Source organism: Herpailurus yagouaroundi, unplaced genomic scaffold (assembly GCF_014898765.1).
Source record: "Herpailurus yagouaroundi ecotype Mexico unplaced genomic scaffold, PumYag 28, whole genome shotgun sequence".
NCBI classification, from domain to species: domain Eukaryota; kingdom Metazoa; phylum Chordata; class Mammalia; order Carnivora; family Felidae; genus Herpailurus; species Herpailurus yagouaroundi.
In genome coordinates this window covers 37,171,207-37,191,023 of record NW_024412376.1, presented here as the reverse complement: position 1 = coordinate 37,191,023, position 19,817 = coordinate 37,171,207, and the positions used below count along the sequence as shown (strand labels likewise).

Genomic DNA, 19,817 nt, shown 5'->3' with positions numbered 1-19,817 from the left:
TTCAATGAGAAATTTTTAAAAGATATATTGGAACAGTTCGATCCAAAGCTAAATCACTAACAGCTTCCAACAACTGTTAACTTATTATAAATGTATAAAACTAAAAATACCCAAAACTTAAAATGAGTAGAAACATTATCTGTAATAGAATACGCACAAGATAAAACACTTACTGATTCATTAACTACATAAATGACTATTAGTATTATTGAAACTGTGGTCAGTACTTTCACCACCATTTATGGCAAAGATGCTAGAGGCAAAACCAGCTTAGAAGTGACAGTGTGTAGATTCATGGCAATACTACACAAATAATCGATGTTATTTTATTCACCATAATCACTTATGTTCAAAGTCTTTCATTCACAGGATTTTTTTTTTTTTTTTTGTGTTTTTTGCTTGTTGATTCTTTTCCTCACTTGGCATCACGTTTTTCTCTTTTCCCACTAAAATTTCCTCCTTCATTAAAAAGGCATCAGGGGCCCAGTCAGTTAAGCATCTGACTGGATTTCAGCTCAGGTCATGATTTCATGGTCATGAGATGGAGCCCCATGTAGGGCTCCACACTGGAGTACATAAGATTCTATCTCTCTCTTTCCCTCTGCCCTTCTCAAAAAAATTTTTTTTAAGTTAAATAAAATAAAGTAAAATAGGTATCAGTTTACAAATACTGGGATACATATTTGTAAGTAAGCTTTGTATTGAACTATAAAGGCCTTCTAGTGCTATTCGTTCTTGGAGCAATATCACACGCCCATTGACAGATATTTCAAAGTTCTTTGTGAAATGTGGGTTCAAAACTCTGCACCCGGGGCACCTGGGTGGCTCAGTCAGTTAAGCGGCCGACTTCGGCTCAGGTCATGATCTCGCGGTCCGTGAGTTCAAGCCCCGCGTCGGGCTCTGTGCTGACAGCTCAGAGCCTGGAGCCTGTTTCAGATTCTGTGTCTCCCTCTCTCTGAGTCTCCCCCGTTCATGCTCTGTCTCTCTCTGTCTCAAAAATAAATAAACGTTAAAAAAAAAAAAAATTAAAAAAAAAAAAAAACTCTGCACCCCTGTGTAGACCATTATGAAAGCTAAGATTTACATAATAAAAAATGAAAGTACTGCATAAAGGGAGAAATGAAAGCCAACCTCTTTTTCACAGGTGTAATAACATATATGCTTATATATGAAAAAAAATCTTATTCTTAAATCATTCATGTTTAGTATTTAGCAGTTACATGTCAGGAAATATGAATTTTAGTTTTTCAATGTGTAACCAAAAGAAATTTATATGTATATGCAAACGTAGATATGCATATAAGTACAAATATAGATATACAAAGTAAAAAAAAGTGGCAAAATACTAACAAAATGTTAACAATGGGTGAGTCTAAGTGAAGAGTATACAGGTATTCATTGTACTATCTTCTCAACTGTAGATTTGAAATTTTTTAAACAAAAAGAAAATAAAAAATAAACATCAAAATTCTAAAGCACTAGTTTATAGAATTTATGTAATATTTGCTTCCACAGAATAGTTTGGAAACCAGTAATATAAAGTCCAAGATATCAAAATTTTTCATTCCTATACTGAAACAATATAGAAACACCATATATAACAAATAGTATTAAAATTTTTTCTTAACTGGCAACAAACTAGGAAATTATTTTTGAAACAGAAGACCCAAAGGATTAAAATAATAACCAGATATTAAAAAAAAAACAATTTCAAGAGAAAAAATGATAACATAGACAATTCATAGTAGAAATAATTGCCAAAAACTTACAAAAAGATGTTCAGCTTCAATAATAAAGGAAATGCAAATCAAAAACAATGAGAAAACATTTTTCAGTTGAAAGATTATCAAAAACAACATCAAGTATTAATGAGGAAGGTAGTAAAAAGAACATATTCATCCCCTGATGATGAGAGTAACTCTTGAAGGACAATTTCACAGTATTTAGTACATTTTTTTAAGTGCTTATACCTTACTATACAGCAATTACACTTTTTGTTAGCTGCCCTAACATCTCAAGGAGATGTAACAAGTTTGTTTATTGCAGCCTTGCATTTGACACCAAGGACTTCAAAACTAATCTAGTAATAAGAGAATGGTTAAACATTAAACCATAGTATAACCTTAAAATGATACACTAAGTATAAGTTAGAATAAATCAGATCTTAGGCCCTAATACATTAAGTATTAATGTGGCAGCAATACCAAATTTCCTAACAAAAATTCATTCTTACCCTCCATAGTAACGCATGTGGCTCCCTTGCAATTACATGTAACTAAATTCTCATCAAAGGAAAATGAATTTTAGAAGTAATGGATGCTTTTCTGTGATAGATATTTTAAGAAAGCTAGTATGCAGGTTATTTCTCCATCCTGATATGGCTGGCATGTGAGAATAAAGCACAACAGGATGACAGACCTAAAAGATGAAAGAAGCCTGGGTCTCCAAATGAGTACATCAAAGAGTTCACTGCTAGCCTGAAAATACGATAAATTCTCCAATGGTAACCCCATTATAACTAGAATCAAAATATAAATTCCTTAAATTCCTATCCAGGTCATATATAATTTGGCCCTTGCTTTCCTTTTCAAACTCATCACCAACCCCCCACCCCGCCAACCTCACTGTCTCCTTTTAATAGGCACACTAGATTTATTCCCACAATAGGGCCTTTAAATTTACAGGAATCCTACTTGAATTGCTCTTTCCCACAAACACTCATAAGGTTCTCTCCATGCCTTTCATCAGATCTTGCCACCTCTTCAGAAAGACACAGTCCCTCTAAACCATGCCCCACCAATCCCATCAGATCCCACCTGCATCCATGCTCTATCCTCTTAACAGGGGCAAATCTAGGTTTTGAGGGGCCTAAAGCTTCTAAAAATTAGAGGATTTAAAAGAAAGACTACAAATTAGAAATGAAAGTGAATACATATTTGAAATGAAAAAAAAATCAACAAAATATTAAAAGACTAAGAAATACCATAAATACACACAATCCAAAAAAATAACATTTTAATTAAAAGTCTGAAACACTTCTGTTATACCCTATTTCCTATATTTTTTGATTGAGTACTCTTTGCTTGACTTTTTGAATGACAAGATTTTAAATTTTTTTTTCAACGTTTTTTATTTATTTTTGGGACAGAGAGAGACAGAGCATGAATGGGGGAGGGGCAGAGAGAGAGGGAGACACAGAATCGGAAACAGGCTCCAGGCTCCAAGCCATCAGCCCAGAGCCTGACGCGGGGCTCGAACTCACGGACCGCGAGATCGTGACCTGGCTGAAGTCGGACGCTTAACCGACTGCGCCACCCAGGCGCCCCGAATGACAAGATTTTATAAGGTTCCCTATACAGAGACCAAGAGGATAATTTGTCTTTACTCTGGCATAGTTGTTCAAAATTTGTAGAAACTGTAAACTTCACAACCTGTTATCAGAAACGTCATGTAAATTCTCTAAAGAGTTGACAAATGTGATGAATTTCTATCAAGCTTCTTTTGTACAGAAATTTGAGATTTCAATTTAAGTCTTCTTGTGTAGTAACTAACCTTATATGCTCAAAATTTAAGACATTTATTAACCATCATCAGTGTCACTGTTGGTATGTTATGAGATTTTGCTATGTTCACAGGTCAGAGAATTTGATTTCAAATAAGTAAGTCATTCAGATATCTTTCCAATACTTTCATATGAGTCATTCTTTTTCATTAATTGGATTATCAAAAAACCAGGAGTCCATTCATTATTTCTGTTTATAATTTATTTTTCCCCTTAAATGAATTGCTTTTCTGTCCTCAGAACATTTTTATGTCACAGTGCACTTCACAACATCAGAATAATTTCTAATTCTTCATGGCACTTATTTAATCATTGTTTCATATTCCACTAATTTTTATCTGAACTTTTCTCTTAATTAATAAATGTAATATAATATGTCCTTAACATACAGTCAAATCAGAAGTCTTATCATTTCTTACTTGCTTTACTAAAGTGTTCCAATAAGCAGATGAAATTACATATTTTAATTTTATTAAATATGGCATTTTCATCAATAGAAAAAACATCTGGTGCCTATAAAATTATATACACATTACATTATCAATTATTTTCTACACAGGAGCATTGACATTTTCAATCTGTGGGGTGAAAACTGAATCTTACAGTTTTAAATACCTGAAAATGTTTCCACGGACTTGATTCTGACTCTACATTTCAAATATAGTTTCTCCTCCACTACTAGCGGTGGCCTCATACTGCCAGTAATGGCCATTACAGGACACATTCACAGTGAAATACTCCCTCTAGTCTTACACATTCCTGTCATGATGCCTGGAGACACTAGACATAATTACAATGGATGGTTGGCAATGATTTAACTATACATGGTAATGACTGAGCTCCATCTAATTATATACTATATCCAAACTAAAAAAAAATATATTCTCAATTCAGCTTTAGTCAGAACCAAACAAATTACCTGCCATAATTACTTACAAAACCTTCAAATATTTCTGTCTTTTCATATATTTGCCTGAAGATGATTATATAACTGAATAAGAAAAAAGCAAAATTAAAAGAATTACCCACTATTACCAAATACAGTTGTGTTACAGGAATTCAAACGTTACATAACATTAATAGGGGGAAAAAATTATCAACAAATCTCAGGAAGCTTAACAGAATATTAGAAATGGATCTCTTAAGGGGCACCTGAGTGGCTCAGTTGATTATCTGACTTCAGCTCAGGTCATGATCTCACAGCCTGTGAGTTTGAGCCCCACTTCGGGGTCTGTGCTGACAGCTCAGAGCCTGTAGCCTGCTTCACATTCTGTGTCTCCCTCTCTGCCCCTCCCCTGCTCATACTCTGTCTCACCTTCTCAACCATAAATAAACGATAAAAAATCAGAAATGGATCTCTTAAGAAAGTACAGCAAATATAATCAAAATATTACTAAGTTCACAAGGAGAAGAGTATGCAACAGATGTAGGATTTGAACCTGCCTGACATCAAAGTTTAAGTTCAAATCATACCAGCTGTCTCAAAAACTGAATGGTGAACTAGACTGGCTTTCTTATTACTAAAGGTCTATAAAAGAAAGAATGATCCAATGCAGAGAAGACTTACATAATTGAGATATTTTAGAATTTTTTAATGTTTATTTATTTTTGAGAAAGAGAGAAACAGAGCACAAGTGAGGGAGGGGCAGAGAGAGAGGGAAACACAGAATCTAAAGCAGGCTCCAGGCTGTTAGCACAGAGCTCGATGCAGGGCTCGAACTCACAAACCGTGATCATGACCTGAGCCAAAGTCAGACCCTTAACCAACTGAGCCACCCAGGTGCCCCAAATAATTGACATATTTAAAAATTTTAACTTTTAAAAACCAGGCTATCCAATTTCATAGTAGGCAATAACAGGATTTTCTTTTAACTTATTTTACTGTGGAGGCCACATATTAAATAACCATTTTTTAAATGTTCTGAATATTTTTCCAATTTGCCTACTGTATAGACTGTGATTTAAGTTAAAACTATTATAAATCAGAACTTCATACTATAGTTAAGAACAGAAATTTGTTTTATTATATAGAAGGTTGTGTTGAGGTAGCAGTAAATTTATATGAGGATAAGATGGCTTCCACCAGACCCCAAATAAAACAAAACCAAATTTTCCCTGGCAATGCTACACTACAACATAGAACTACATACACACATACTATTATAAGAACCCCATAGTACACAACTACAATAAACTACAGTTTTCTCTAGCATCCAAACAAAAATAATAAAACAAGGAAGAAAAAGAAGTTCAAAACCTAGGTGACATATGGGTGAGCAGAAGAATATTATGATAATTTATATATACATTTTTAATCACTGTAAAATAAGATGTATGTCTCTTCGTTAGTAAAACTAACTCAAGAAAACTAAATGAAGGATAAAACTATTGTTTTAAAAGAGAAAAAAGGGGCGCCTGGGTGGCGCAGTCGGTTAGGCGTCCGACTTCAGCCAGGTCACGATCTCGCGGTCCGGGAGTTCGAGCCCCGCGTCGGGCTCTGGGCTGATGGCTCAGAGCCTGGAGCCTGTTTCTGATTCTGTGTCTCCCTCTCTCTCTGCCCCTCCCCCGTTCATGCTCTGTCTCTCTCTGTCCCAAAAATAAATAAAACGTTGAAAAAAAAATTTAAAAAAAAGAGAAAGAGAAAAAATACCCAATCTAATAACCAGATTATGTAAGAGAAATATGGATTGACTATGTAAGCAGCAATTACTATAAATAAGCAAAGAAACAAAAAACTTCAGGAATAAAAAAGATTTGAACATTATTATCCAACATTTCAGGAATAAAAAAGATTTGAACATTATCCCACATGACCTAATGGGCAACATTTACAAAATCCTATAACCTAAAAGTGCACAATAAGCACTGTCCATAAACATCTATATAAGTTTCAAAGAGCTGATATAACAGTTTATCCTATGACAACAAATTTAAATTAGAAATCATTAATAAAAAGATACATAGGATATCCAAAATATCTGGACATTAAGCAATACACTTTTAAATAACCTACTGGTCAAAGAGGAAACCCAAGAAAATAAGAAGAATGTATTTTTAAACTGAGTGATATGAAAATACAACATGTCAACATTCCTGAGATACAGTTAAAGAGCCATAAAAAGGAGAATCTTTAGCTGTAGCCATTTATACTAGAAAACAAGAGAAGAGTAAGCTTCCAATATAAGAAGCTAAAAGGAAGAGAAAATTAAATCAAAAGTAAGAAGGAATTAAAAAATGGAAAGCAATTAAACAGAAAGCAAACAAATGATAGAGAAAATTATCTCCAAAAGTTGGCTCTTTGCTAACTTATTATATTAAAAAATTAATAAGCACCTAGCAAACTGATAAGGGGAAAAAGAAAATAAATTATTAGCATCAAAAATCAAAAAGCTAATATCACCACTGATCCTGCAGGCATAAAAAATAATAGGAGCATCTTATGAACAACTTTGTACTAACCAATTCAACAAAATAAATGAAACAAAAATACTGTGAAAAATGCAAAACACCAATACTACCAAGGGGTAAAATTGAATTCACAATCCAAAACCGTCCTTCAAGAAAACTTTCAGGGGCGCCTGGGTGGCGCAGTCGGTTAAGCGTCCGACTTCAGCCAGGTCACGATCTCGCGGTCCGGGAGTTCGAGCCCCGCGTCAGGCTCTGGGCTGATGGCTCGGAGCCTGGAGCCTGTTTCCGATTCTGTGTCTCCCTCTCTCTCTGCCCCTCCCCCGTTCATGCTCTGTCTCTCTCTGTCCCAAAAATAAAAATAAAAACGTTGAAAAGAAAAAAAAATTAAAAAAAAAAGAAAACTTTCACTGCTGAATTCTATCAAATATTTAAGAAAACCATATGCCAAGTTTTATATAAATTATATGTCTGGCATACAAACATATGTCAGTATTATACAAAACAAAGGAAAAGAGGGTACACTTTAAGCTTTGACAAAATTTTAGCAAATCAAATCCAGTGATTATAAAAACAATAATACATCCTAACAAAGTGAAGTTTATCTAAGAATATAGATTTAACATGCAAAAATAATCACTGTAATTCACAGGAATAGTTGGAAAGAAAAAAACTAAATGATCAAAATCAAATACCATTAACAAAAAGACAGACAAAACCACTGAACCAATGAAGAACTTCCTCAACCAGATAAAGGGTATCTATGAAAGTCCTATAACTAATAACAGATTTAATATGAAATGTCAAATATAGTCTCCCTAAGTTTGGGAACATGGCAAGAATGCTTGTTCTCATTATTTATCCTCATAATTAGAAATCCAATATAAAAAAGTAAGAGAAAGAAAAACAAAAAGATCAAAAAAGAGGTAAAACTGTCTCTGTTCATATATGATTGTTTATGCAGAAAATCCTAGGAAATCTATCCCCAAAAGGTACTACAAATAGGAAATAACAAGCATTGGTGAGGATACAGAGGATCTGGAACCCCTGTAAATTGGTGTTAGTAATATACAATGGCGAAGCCACTGTGGAAAACAGTTTGGCAGTTTCTCAAAAAGCTAAACATAGAATTCTACCACATAGCCCAGCAATTCCACTTCTAGGTATACACCCAAGAGAATGGAAAAGCAGACTCAGATACATGTACACCAATGTTCACTGCAGCATTATTCACAATAGCCAAAAGGAAGGAAACCCAAGTATCCACAAGCAGATGAACAAATAAACAAAGTGTGGAATATTATCCAGCCATAAAAAGGAATGAAATTCTGATGCATGCTACAACACAGATAAACTTTGAAAACGTTACAAGTGAAAAAAGCCAGACACAAACTCTAGGCGCATGGGTGGCTCAGTTGGCTGAGCAACCAACTCTTGATTTCAGCTCAGGAAATTCCCAGAATTGTGGAATCAAGGCCCACGACACTGTGTGCTGAGCATGGAGCCTACTTGGGATTCTCTCCCTTTCCTTCTGCCCTTCTTCCCCGCTCCCATGCCTGCCCTGTCCCTCCCTCGGGGGCGCCCCCCCCCCAGTCAGACACAAAAAGAACAAATATTACTGGATGGTTCCGATTACATGAAATATCTAGAATAGGAGAATTCATACAGCAGGAAGTACATATTACCAGGGCCTAAGAGAGGGGAAAATGAGGAATTATTACCTACTAAGCATAGAGTTTAATATTCCTTATCACCTTAAAAAAAACTGCCATACATTACTGAAAGAAACTAAAAGATAACCTAAGTAGAAGGTTTATAAGCCAGAATACTAAGTATTAATGTCAATTTATCATGTCTTATTATGACATGTTTATTAAATATTGTATAGAAGTCAATTCTCAAAATCTTGAGATTAGATACTTCACCCCAAAGAAGATATTCAAATGGCCAACAATACATGAAAAGATGCTCAATATTGACATCAGAGAAATACAAATTAAGCCAGAAATACTCCAACTTTGTGCTACTATTTTCACATATACATTTTAAACTGAACAATACAATCATAGTTTTTGCTTTAATCATCGGTAATTTTTTTAATTAAAAAAATTTATAGTTTTTATTATTACCCACATATTCACTTTTTTTTAATGTTGATTCCTTACTGTAAATGGCACTTGCAACCTGATGCCATTTCCATTCAGACTCAATGAACTTCCTTTAGAATTGCTTGCAATGCTGGTGGGCTGGTGAAAAATTCCATTAGTTTTTGTTTACCTCTTCAATGGTTCTTTTGCTTCTAGAATCCTCTCAGTATATTCCCAGCTGCTTGGCTAGCCCTAACTTCTGTCCCTTGCTACTGGAACTACAGGAGGCTGGGATGCATCCAAAGTCAAGAAAGCTACAAACATACAATTCTTACACATTGCAGTTGCAGGCTTTTAATTTTTTTTTTTTTTAACGTTTATTTTTGAGACAGGGAGAGACACAGCATGAACAGGGGAGGGTCAGAGAGAGGGAGACACAGAATCTGAAGCAGGCTCCAGGCTCTGAGCTGTCAGCACAGAGCCCGACGCGGGGCTAGAACTCACGGACCGCGAGATCATGACCTGAGCCAAAGTCAGCCGCTTAACCGACTGAGCCACCCAGGCGCCCTTGCAGTTGCAGGCTTTAAAGAGTAACCTTTAATCTGGCTTCTGCTTCATTTAAAGTCATTTTTTGCGGCTTTCACACAGATGAAGTTTAATATTTTATCCAGATTTTATAATTTTATAATTGTTATCTGAAGGATGGTTCATTCAACAACTACTTCACTGGCATCACTGCATCATTACCAGATGTCAGAATCTCAAAATTCTATTAATGTTGAGTGAAAAACTTCTCACATCCTTGATTTTCATTCCTCCCTCTGAATTACGACCTTCATCCCATCACATAAGAATTTAAAGTACTCCTACCATCTTCCAGTCTTTATTCTCTTAACTCACATAGTACATTAAGAGTAATTATTATCTATCATACTGCTTTTATCATTAGAAACAATGTTTTCTGTGAAAACCAGGAAACGTGTAATCAGAAACATAATCTTAATTTTCAACTCCACCACTATCCATGAAATCGTAAGTACATCACAATCTCTGTGATCCCTATTTCTACCATCTGCAAATGAGAACATCATCTACCTCATTAGTTAAGCTTAGAACCAAAATATAATAATTAATGCTAACAAGGGTAGACAAGAATTGGTCAAAGATATTATAGGGTTTGTAACATGAAAATAGATGAATGGTTAAAATCATTATATATAAAAAAAGAACAAACCGAACAGATTGGGGCACTTGGATAAGGAGTTCATTCACTGATTCAATAAGCATTTAGTAAATTCCAACAATATATCAAGCATGTTCAAGGCAAATTTTTCAGCTTGAGAAATAATAATTTAGGGGTGCTAAGGACATAATAATTGAAGTCAAACAGACAATGAAGGAAAATGTGGCATTTGTGAGTCATCACAAATTTGTGATAACTTACATAATAAAAACAGAGACCATCTCCTAGAAATGATACATAATGAGGAGCAAGGAGCAAAGCTTCAATGCAGTTTATACTTCAGAGATATATGAAAGAAAAAAGCAGTAACAAAAAGAACATGTAGCTGGAGAAATCACAGAAAAACCATAAAGCACAGTTATTATGGAATACAAGGGAGAAATGAATGTTAAGAAGAAGCAAAATACCAAATGCTATTAAAAAAAAAAAAGTAGGACAGGATGAGAAATGAAAACACACAGATTTAGCAACTGGAACTCAGTCTTACCTTAGGGATGTTGTAAAGCATTTTAACATGAGCTTAACTATCTATCTGGTTAGGTAAGAAAAGTTTACTTTCACTTGAGGAAGCAGAATGCCAGTAGAAACAATAGTCAAACTGCAGAAGGTAGCCGAGTAAGAATTAAGAAACTGGACCACAAATCAAACAAGCTCAGTGATAAAGGGAAGGATAAGGAAAGAGTAAAAGTAAAAGGCATTTTTCAAGATTAAGTGTGATAAGATGGAGAACCCAGCATGGAAAATGAGAATAACAGAAAACAGCAAGGTTCAAGTGAAAGGAAGAAGGGATAAGATTAAGAATATAGATATTATCCTTTGAAAAAAATGAAAACATTTTGTTCTTTGAGTGAAGATAGAGGAAATAAAGTATAAAATATGAAATGAAAAAAGAATGAGAAAAATAGAAATAGGACTGGTCATCTGAGGACAGTGGAAAGGTTCCAAATAACTAATATTGAAAATGAAATAGAAGATCAAAATGAGATAAGGATCACCAGCAAGCACTGAGGCTAAGCTAGGAGGAAAAGTGTCAATTTATATTAGAAACTTCTAAAGACCGTAATCAGATAGAACTCTACCAAATCTAGGAAGTCCATAAACAGGGAACAAAACCAAAGAAATGAACAGTTGTAATTATTTCAATTAATAGACTGGAAATTTCTGAAGAAAGATCAGAAGTATGGAAACCTTAAGTATTAAGAAGAATAAAATTGAGATGACTACTAGATTAAAAGTGGGCTACTCTGGATCAACCTTTTCCTTAAAAACGGTGGGGGGGGGGTGAGTTCTGAAGGAAAAAGCTTTTAGGAAAACTTCCTTGCATGATGTTGCTACAGAAATTGTACTGGGAGAAAAGGGAGTCAATACTATTGTGTAATGGTTTTCAGACATTTGTACAAAAATAATGTGACATTTAGAATAATCCAAGTCCATTTGAGCTTTCCTCAGTAAGATTAAGTAGTGAAAGACCATTCTGACAAAGAATAGTTTAATTATTCTATCCACACAACCCTGACCAATATCTCCAAGGTATATTATGAAGCACATCAGTAGAATAGCAAACTCTAGGACATGAGCTGAGAATCTGCTACCTAGAATATATAAAGCAACCCCGACTGACTTCAGTAAGAAATTAGTGGTTTAACTAAAGGGCAACTCCTCTTATTCTTGTAAGAAAAAAAGTGTCTCTATTAATATTAAAACCCCCATTTCAAATATAAATAACTCAGAATTAATATACACTTAATTATTGTTAGTAAGCATACAGAACAAGAGAAAGAAAGTATAGTGCACAAAAGCCATTTTGCCTTAATTCAGCTATAAATAGGTTAAACTCTCTTAACTGCCACATTTGACATATACCATAGAAGGAAGTAACTCTCAATTAAATCTTTTTTTATTATAACTGAAAATGTAATACCATGAAAAATGACATGTTTCACCTTTTATTTCCTTTTCCAATGCAAAATGTCCATGGGTGGTATAAAACAAACTATAAAAATATCACAGTGAAGAACAATGTTACCTACCAATTGACACTTAAGTGGATGCTTAACCAGTGGACACAATTTAAAATCAACTAACAAAAGAGAATATCAATAATTTTGGCTCTATAAAATTTCATTATTTGAAGTTAACACAGTGTTAGATAATATGAATGATACAAACAAAAGTAAATTTCCCTAATAAAAATACATTAATCACACTATATTACAATCCCTTGCCCTTACGCAGAAAGCCAACGCTACTAAGAGTGGTGATATTCCATTGTTATATGCCATTTCTCTAAAACCAACATTAGAAAACATTATAGAACAATTCATTCTGAAATATGCCTTCAACTGATAAAAGCCACATGATAAAAAATAAGGAACTAAAATTGTCCCATAAAAATCAAGAAGATACATACCTATTAAACTTGAAGGAAAAGTATACATATTCCATATGTAAGTTTACAAATACATCAAAAAATTAGTGCCTACAAATATCCTGCACAAGACTAAAATCAGTAAGATTCTCAAAATTTATTTTCTCCTCCTGGAAAAGATAAAAAGAATTCTGATAATAGTGTTAGCCTGAAAGGCCATAGTTTATTAAGGTATGACATCAAATATACCTTAAGTGCCATGATAAACTAAGGTATCATACAATCCAAAAAAACTAAACATGAATTCACAAGACTATTATCAATGGATATATCACACACAGCTAACATTTTCATGGTAACCCATGGGATCAAAACATAGCATTTTCCTTAAAACAATTAACTAAGGAATTGAAGCACAAATATAAAGATAATTGCTTCCTTTGGGCTTTGGCTGTCAAACACAAAAAATGCCAATGCTTTACAGTCCTGTGGTAATTAAAACCTTGTCACAGATCTAAACTATAAATGAATATTTATTTAAAGATAAATTTGCAATATGACACCAAAAGCACAAGCAACAAAAGAAAAAAAAGATGAACTGAACATCATCAAAATTAAGAACTTCTGTGCTTCAAAAGACACCAGAAATAAAGTGAAAAGACAATCCACGGAATGGGTGAAAGTATTTGCAAATCCTATATCTCATAAGGGAATAGTTTTCAGAATATATAAAGAATGCTTACAATTTAACAAAAGACAATCCAATTAAAAAATGAGCAAAAGATTTGAACACACACTTCTCCAAAGAACATATGTAAATGGTCAACAGGCACATGAAATAATGCTCATCATCAGTTTTATAGAAATGAAAATCAATACCACAATGAAATACCACTTCGCGCTCACTTGGATAGCTAAAACAAAAAATGACTAAAAGTAACAAGCGTCTATAAAGATGTAGAGAAGTTGGAATCCTCGTATCCTGTTGGTGCGATTATAAAATAGCACAGCCATTTTGACAGTTCCTCAGACTTAGACAGTTATCACATCTTGCAATTCTACCCTTATTAAGCGCATATCCAAAACAAATAAAAATATACATCCACACAAAAACTTATACCAGAATGTTCATTGCAGAAGCATTCCTAATAGCCAAAGGTAGATACAATCCATCAACTGATGAATGGATACAAAAATTATGGTATATAATGGAATGGTTTTTCCCATAAAAATGAATGGCACATGCTACAACACGGGTGAACCTTGAAAACGTTACGCTAAGCGAAAACAGCCAGACACAAAAAGACAAATAGAATATGCTTTCTTTTATATGAAATGTCCACAATAGGCAAATCTATAGGAACTAAAAATATTTAGTGGTTGCTTGGAGAAGGGGACTGTGGGGTAGGGGAGACAGGCAGGGTGTTTAAAGGGAATTGGGGAATGACTGCTAAGGGATACAAGGTGCGGTTGAAGTATCCTAAAATTAGATAGTAGTGTCAGTTACACACCTCTGAATATGCTAAAAACCACCAAATTGTACACTTATGGATGAATTTCTTGATATGTAAATGTATTCCAATAGTTACTAAAAATAAATTTGCAAATGAAATATATATCATAAGCATATACAATGCAAAGATGATTGCCTCCCTCAAACGAACTCAAATATATGCATCAATGGGGAAGAAAACACATTATGTTGATTTGTTCTACCTAATATATCTTCAGGAATCAGTTACCACATTTTATAATAGTAAAAATTTGAGATTTTTATAACATCATTTGCTCCTAAAAATGTACATTTATAAATATACAGTAAGCAGAATAGTGTAATTGTTCAATATTTAAGCATCAACTATGATTATAGAATTTTAGAAACACATTTGGTTAAATACATATTGTTTCAAACACATTAATAATCATAATAAGAAAAATCAATGTTTATTATTAAATATCTCTTCATATATCTAGGACACTTCGATTAGCTAATCAAATAAATTTATTCATCCTTAGTAATATTTCACAGACTACATCAAAACAATTAAAAAACTATATTATGACACTTGATAATCCAATGCCTCACATTGCGTGAAGTATATTTAATAATTTTTAAATCTATCACTATTAACCAAAGCATAAGTTTATGAAATTCTTAATATTAAAATGTTATTACAATGAAATTAGAGACCCCAAAGAGAAAATAGCTTAGGGCCTTACCAGAGTATTTGTCTTCATATTGACCTACTATGGTAAACAGGACCTAATGTAAGGAGGAGTCAAGTAATGGATAGCTAAAGAAGAAATGTGTATTACTGTCACCAGCTAATAGAAAACTGCTACAAATATCTCACATGAGGAAAATTGTGTTTCCTTCACCAAAGTACTGGCATTCTTGCCCGCTAAGACAGCTCTGCCATCGAACTCTTTTAATACTCAGATTGCACACTAAAATAATTTTCTGGATACAGTGTATAGAATAAATCTATAAAGAAATTCTAGTACCAAGTAAAAATTATAAGAAATATAAATTATATTTGTTATTTACACTGACTATTGTAAATGTCACTAAGGTAACATACATGCAAACTTAAGTAACATGCAAAATATTTAACACTGAAAGTATGTACTTACCAAATACTTAGGTAGCCTGTTAAAAATCCCTCTGCTGGTTGAGATTCCCTAAATAATAATAATAATAATAACAAAATGAAGAGGAGGAAAAAGAGGAGGAGGAAGAGGAGAAGAAAGAACTTTTGAACTTCAGAAGTTACCCCTACTCTGTAAAATCTAGCCAAGAATCCCACTTGTTTTTTTTTTACAACACTTAAACACATCACATGCTGAAACTTTGGCACATGATAAATATAAAACAATTTTTCCTAATGTTAGAATTTAAATTTTATGTATAATATATGGAAAAGCTAATGAATTATCAAGATATTGGTAGAGTTTACTAGACTACAAAGAATGAGCTCTATAACAAATTAGATTTCAAAAATTACCAACCAAGACAAGAGCAAACTAACAAGGTCTTAGAGAAGCACTGTTAAATTCTTCCTGACCATCAACAGACAATATCATACACTACACTTCTGGTATCTGTAGTTACCACCTTGTAAGCAGCATCTAGACAACCTAACTACAGAGTTAAAGTACAGACAAGGAGGTGGAAAAGTCTTTACAAGGTATTCAATCTATTTTTTTTCATTAACATAAGGAAGCATTTTAAATTCAACCTTACATTGACAGAAAAAAATTAAAATATTTTATCTACAATAAAAGGAAATGAATGTATAAGCAGGCAGATTACTTTTACTATTTACAAAAGTTAGTTATCAATAATTTTATAATAAGCATGGTATATACCCTTTCAATCAGGTCTCAAGTCAAAATAATCTTCAAAACAGGGGTGCCCGGGTGGCTCAGTCACTTAAGCGTCTGACTTCAGCTCAGGTCATGATCTCACAGTTTGTGAGTTCGAGACCCGCATTGGGCTGACAGCGCACAGCCTGGAGCCTGTTTCAGATTCTGTGTATCCCTCTCTCTCTGTCCCTTCCCCGCTCATGTGTGCGCTCTCTATTTCTCTCAAAAATAAACATTAAAAAAAATTTTTTTTAATAATAATCTTCAAGACAAAGTTCAAAATTCAAGAATAAAGCACTAACTATAGAGATTTTATTGCTTGCCAGGCACATTGCTCACAACTTGAAAAAAACTTATACACACTTTTCTTAAATTAGCTTTATAGATTTAAAAAAAAAAGTCTTATAGAAATTAAATCGCCTGCTTAAATATAACAGCTGCCTTTGACTGAACAACCCAATGTCTTTAAGGCACTGTACTCTTCAAAAACAAAACAAGTAAGACAGAATACAATTCACAAAACTAGACTGCCTCTTTTAGAGTCAGGAAAAAATGTTTTTAAATCCCTTTTAAAGAATTAGCAGAATACAAAATCATGTATCTTACTAACAGAAAATGTTACCATACCAGAACTTAAAATATCACATACAAAATAAAATAAAAATGTTTTCTTATGAGTAAGGCATACCAATAGATTTTCTATCACTACCACTGTTAAAATCAAAATCCATCAAATTCATTACATCCATCCACAGGCCATAAAAAAAGGAAGGAGAGAAAGTATATCAGAGACCTAAACAATAAATTTTAAAACAATTAAGCTTTTGGGAAGCCTGGGTGGCTCAGTCGGTTAAGAGTCCGACTTCGGCTCAGGTCATGATCTTGCAGTTCGTGAGTTCAAGCCCCACATCAGGCTCTGTGCTGACAGCTTGAAGCCTGGAGACTGGTTCGGATTCTGTCCCCCTTTCTCTCTGCCCCTCCCCTGCACTCGCTTGTGCACACACGTGCTCTCTCTCTCTCTCAGAAATAAACATTGAAAAACAATTTTTTTTAAGTAATAAAGGTTTTATGAGAGAAAAATATTGTCATGACTTTGAAATAGGCAAAGATTTCCTAAACAAGACACAAAGATCAACACAACAAATGGGGCTTCGTTACAATTTAAAAGTAGTATTCTTTAAAAAGTTAAAATGCAAGCTACAGAGCAGGAGGAAATATTCATAATGCACATGCCCAACAAAGGACTCAGGTATGAAAAATTTTTTTTAATATTTATTTATTTTTGGGAGAGAGAGAGAGCGTGAATGGGGTGGGGCAGAGAGAGAGAGGCACAGAATCCAAAGCAGCCTCCAGACTCTGAGCTGTCAGCACAGAGCCCAACACAGGGCTCAAACTCATGAACCATGAGATCATGACCTGAGCCAAAGTCAGACACTTAATTTTTTTTTAGAAAAACTTCAAATCATCAAAAACAAGACAACCCAATTTTTAAGATAGGCTGAAGACCAAACAAAACTTCACAAGAAAATAATTTCAAAACCCAATAAGCATATTGAAAAGGTACTCAATATTACTATTAGGAAAATACAGACAACATAATAAGATACTATTATCAACCGAAATGTGTAATATTTATTTAAAAACCAGACAATGCCAAGTGCAAGTGAGAAAGTACAGCCACTGGCATTCTCATACACTGCATGTAGGAATGTAAATTAGTATAACCGGTATGGAAAACTATTTGGAAGTACCTACCAAAGGTGAACATATCCATACCCAATGACTAAGTAATACCATTCTTAAGTATGCACTCAATAGAAATGTGTACATATGTGCACAAGGAGCTATATACAAAGTTTATCACAGCAGCATTATCTAAAGAGCCCAAAACTCCATATAAAAGAAACGTCCACTAGGAAAGGGGTGAAATAAACTATAGCATTACATATTCGTGTAATCCTAAACCTCAGTGGAAAAAAAGGAAACTAAAAACAAACCAGGATACATATCACAAACATAATGTCAGGTGGGAGTGTGTGACTGTGTGTGTGTATGTGTGTGTGTGTGTGTTAATTTATTAAATTCAAAAAACAAGCCAAACTAATCTCTGACCACAAAGTCAGAATAGAGTTAACTTTGGGATAAAGAGGTTATTTGATTGGGACAGAACACAGGGAAGCTTTAGAGAAGTAACTATCTTGATCTAGGTTACAATTACAAAGATGTGTTCACTTTGCAAAAGTTTATCAATATAGAAGTATTAATCTACTTTTCTACTTTGTCTGGCCTGGTAGACTCCTCCAAAACTCCAATCAGCCAAAAATTGTCATCAGCGTTCTACTAGTAGGTAGCTGACCACTCAGGTACAGTTCTCAGACATAAGGTGCACAAGTAACCCTTTCACAAAACTGATTTTTTAATCAGTTTAACCATTTGTTCCACCCCCAAGCCAGATACCTGCTTCTTCTAATTCAGGTACTCATCTTTCTTTTTTTATTTTTTGTATTTTTTTTTCAGTTTATTAAACTGAAAAAATTTATTTTGAGAGAAGCGGGGCAGTGCAGAGAGAGAGAATCCCAAGCAGTCTCCACACTGTCATGCAGAGCCTGATACAGGGCTCAAACTCATGAACCGTGAGATGGTGACATGAGCCGAAGACAAGTCAGACATTTAATCGATTGAGGAGCCCAGGCGTCCGGGGTACTTCTATTTCTAAATGGTATTCACCAGGTTACTCATCAAGAGTAAGACTTACCATTCCCACTTTGGGAAATTTTGATATGAACAAATCTGTTAATTTGAGAGACACCTTAGAACTAAAAGGGGGAGAAACCTCCCTTAAGAGAAGTTTGCCTTATCTTCCTAAAAGAGAAAGATCAACTTCCTGAATATAAGGAAGACCTCTCCAGAGGTCACACATCTCAGCAAACAAGACATATACTAGGAAAAGGATCAGGATCACAGAGTTATTAATTCTGAGGCTGAGAACCAACAGATCCCATCCAACATCTAAAGAGCCTGCAGAACTAGACATGGGTTTATTAAAAAAAATTACCTAACTATAATTTCCAGTAATACTAAAGATCCCAAAGAGGACAATAAGGATGTAAGTAGAACAGTCTTCCCCTAAAACAAAAGAGACGCAGAATGAATGAATTCAGTGACTACATACCGTTCACCTAGCAATAAATTTAATAAAGATTGCTCATGAACTATAACCATGCAAACATTTGTATTTGAAAATCTTGCATCTTTAAATATACTTATTTATATATAATGTTATGCTAATGATATATTTCCCTATATTATTTATTATTCCCTATATACTGTTATTTTTTGTTGTTTTCTATTTTAATTTTGTAGGTGGAAAAGCAAGAGGTAGACTGGTGATGAATATAAAAAAAGCAGGATCTCAGCTAGTCAAAAGTTGTAAGTAGTTAGAAAGATCAAATCTTGAATAACCTGGAACAAACATTAGAAATCATTTCTCAAATTACCCATCACCCATTCAATTTAGCCTAATTACAGTATTTCACAAATCAACCCAGTACAAATCAACAGTGTATCTCCACCTTATACAGAAGTGAATCCCAGTACAACCTTCAAATGTTTTCAAAAACCTTCACCCCATCACATTTTCTGCAAAAGATGTAAATTTGCACTTTAAAAATCTCATGTTGTGGGGCGCCTGGGTGGCGCAGTCGGTTAAGCGTCCGACTTCAGCCAGGTCACGATCTCGCGGTCCGTGAGTTCGAGCCCCGCGTCAGGCTCTGGGCTGATGGCTCA

The 19,817-nt window shown here is 34.2% G+C and overlaps 1 protein-coding gene across 3 annotated transcripts in view; it reads right to left on the bottom strand.

Moving 5' to 3' along the window:
* Window positions 1-19,817, bottom strand: part of FBXW7 (F-box and WD repeat domain containing 7) — a 230,417-nt gene that overhangs the window by 143,261 nt on the left and 67,339 nt on the right. Inside the window, exon 1 of one of the 3 annotated variants that reach the window (XM_040472348.1) lies at window positions 15,300-15,318. The exons of the other annotated variants lie outside the window; for them this stretch is intronic. The gene's annotated coding sequence lies outside the window, so the exon portion shown is untranslated. Of the gene's footprint in view, window positions 1-15,299; window positions 15,319-19,817 lie in introns of those variants that run through there. 3 annotated transcript variants of the gene reach the window in all.